Raw genomic sequence first — 3,128 nt, 5'->3', positions numbered from 1 at the left:
AAAAAACCCAGAAATCTGCTAAGAGCTTTCCAGAAAAGTTTCTGTTTTCCTAATTAAAATGATAGTGAAACCACAGGCCCTCTCCCTTCCTGCCTTCTTTCTGTCTTTCTTTAACAGAGGCAGATGTGATGTCTGGAGCCGTGACAGCTATTTCCCAAACTTGAGGCAAAGGCCAATAGAATCACAAAGACAGAAGCTGGGCATAGTGGGTTATGCCTGCAATCCCAACACTTTGGGAGGCCAAGATGGGTGGATCACTTGAGGTCAGGAGTTTGAGACCATCTTGTCCACCATGGTGAAGCCTCATCTCTACTAAAAATACAAAAATTAGCAAGGCGTGGTGGTGCACATTTGTAGTCCCAGCTACTCTGGAAGCTGAGGCTTGAGAATCACTTGAACCTGGGAGGCAGAGGTTGCAGTGAGCCAAGATCGTGCCACTGCACTCCAGCCTGGGCAACAGAGCGAGACTCTGTCTCAAACAACAACAACAACAACCAAAAGAATCACAAAGACAAACAAGCTATTTAATCCACACCAATCACCTCCCTCCAGACTCTTCATTATATAAGAAGAATGGCTCCCATCTGTTTAAGGCATAGTTGGCTTTTCTGTTACTTGCTCTCAAATGCATTCTTGAATTGATCCGTGGAGTAAGGGTTTGGGGCTATGGATGGGGTAATAACAATATGAGTGAGTCTGAATTCAAAAGTAGCAGCCTTAAGACTCTAAGATGGACACCATGCTTGAAAGAGCCATCTCTGATGGTAAAATCAATCTATTACTTACTTAAATATCTCTACTTCAAGTTCCATATTTTGGGGGAAGGGCTAAGATGAAATCAATCAAGATAGGCATAAATCCTTATTTTATGTGTGACCCTTATTTCACCCAAAAGCAAGTTTGGTGGACAGTTAGCACCATTGGAGAAAGACTGCTTCCAATCCCCTTCACCAGTGCTGCCTTCCACTTGACGTCTCAGCCCTGATGGCAGCTAGGGGGTGTCCAAGACAGAGTTCTAGCCAATCAGACATTGAGCCTGAATGGGGAAGGGTTGAAGATGATGGAAAATGAACAACAGTGGAAAGTAGAACATCTTTCCACATGAGCTCTGCTATCCCCTGGGCTTCCAGGATTTGAGGCATATTGTGACAATAAACTTTTTGTGGAATAGGAAAAAAAAGTTATGGGATGTGCAGATTCATTATACAATGTTAGAAAACAAACAAAAAAAAGAACGGTTATTTGCTTTTTGTGTTCCCTCAAGGCCCATGTAAATTCTTGTAAAGTAAAAGTCTGCAATGAAATATAAATCATACGGATGGCCACAAGTTCTAGATAGCATAGAGTTAACGTCTCAAAATCATGGAAGGCTGAGAGCACAAATGACATGGGATGAGATGAAACTGTGAGTCTTGTTTCTAAGAATCTGGCATCAGGGCAGTCCCCATCCTATCCACTTAATCTAATGCCAGCAAGTGTTAAGGTCCAGTTGGACCAAGAGAAACCATCATGCCCAAGGAGAAGGCATCCACTGTACAGTGTAAATGCTAAATATGCAGCTCTCTGCCTAAGTGTGTGGCATATTGACTTGTAACCAACTGATATAGTTTGGCTTTGTCCCCACCCAAATTTAATCTTTAATTTTAGTTCCCATAATCCCCATGTGTTGTGGGAGGGACCAGGTAGAGATAATTAAATCATGGGGGCCATTTCCCCTATCTGTTCTCATGATATTTAGTTCTCACAAGATCTGATGGTTTCATAAGGGGTTTCCCCCTTCACTAGGCACTCATTCTTCTTCTCCCCACCGCCATGTGAGGAAGGACGTGTTTGCTTCCCCTTCTGCCATGATTATAAGTTTGCTGAGGCCTTCCCAGCCAAACTGAACTGAGAGTCAATTAAACCTCTTTCCTTTGTAAATTACCCAGTCTCAGGTATGTCTTTATTAGCAGTGTGAGAATGGACTAATACACCAACAAACATTTGTTGAAGAAATACCTACCTACTCTGCACATACTGCCCCATATGCTGGAATCATCTAAGACCATAGGGTTATCATAAAAGATGGATGTCAAGGTAGCTGTCCCAGAAATAATATAGAATATTCTGCATGCCACATTTGCCTCTAGGGAATGTGCTTCCAGTGGCATTTCAACCATGACATGGTTGTTCTGCACCTAGATACCTCCAGACATGGCTGAGCATGGTGGCTCATGACTGTAATCACAGCACTTTGGGAGGCCGAGGTAGGAGGGTTGCTTGCTCCCTAGGTAACCATGTGCAACCTAAAGGCTTTGATAAAAAATGCTGACATCTTGGAAGAGATGCAATAGGAGTTGGTGGAGTGCACTACTCGGGCGCTAGAGAAATAGAATACACAGAAGGACATTCCAGCTCATATCAAGAAGGAATTTGACAAGAAGCCCAATCCCACGTGACTTGCATCATGGGGAGGAACTTCAGGAGTTATGTGACACGTGAAACCAAATGCTTCATCTGCTTCCACCTGGGCCAAGTGGCCACTCTTCTATTCAAATCTGGTTAAAAGCATGGACTGTGCCACACACCCAGTGATCCATCCAAAATCAAGGACTGCACCCTAAGTCCCAAAAACCAGAGACTGAAATTTTTAGCCTTGATCTTGGAACCTTCATTGTGTTTTACACAAGGCAGTCACTGAACTAGTTTGTTATGGTTATAAAACAATTAGCAAAACCACCTACATTTGTATTTCTTTTCTTTTTTTTTTTTTTTTTTTTTTTTTGAGATAGAGTTCTGCTCTGTCACCTAGTCTGGAGTGTGCAGTGGCACGATCTCAGCTCTCTGCAATCTCTGTCTCCTGGGTTCAAGTGATTCTCCTACCTCAGCCTCCTGAGTAGCTGGGATTACAGGCACCCGCCACTACACCTGGCTAATTTTTGTATTTTTAGTGGAGACGGGGTTTCCCCATGTTGCCCAGGCTGGTCTTGAACTCCTGGCCTCAAGTGATTTGCCTGACTTGGGCTCCCAGAGTGCTGGGATTACAGGCGTGAGCACCGCACCTGGCCTTGTATTTATTTTCTATTCCATATCTCTGCCCCATGTTATTTTCCCTCAAAATGCATTCCTTTGAAAAATAAATATGTTGC

General features: G+C 43.4%; 1 pseudogene; it reads left to right on the top strand.

The window, feature by feature from the left end:
- Nucleotides 1-466: 466 nt before the first annotated feature.
- LOC110740812 lies at nt 467-2,758 on the top strand (annotated as a pseudogene).
- Nucleotides 2,759-3,128: the final 370 nt, after the last annotated feature.

The sequence above is a fragment of the Papio anubis genome, chromosome 9 (genome assembly GCF_008728515.1).
Source record: "Papio anubis isolate 15944 chromosome 9, Panubis1.0, whole genome shotgun sequence".
NCBI classification, from domain to species: Eukaryota; Metazoa; Chordata; class Mammalia; order Primates; family Cercopithecidae; genus Papio; species Papio anubis.
Note: the sequence above shows the minus strand (reverse complement) of the source record. Positions and strands in the feature narration are given on the sequence as shown.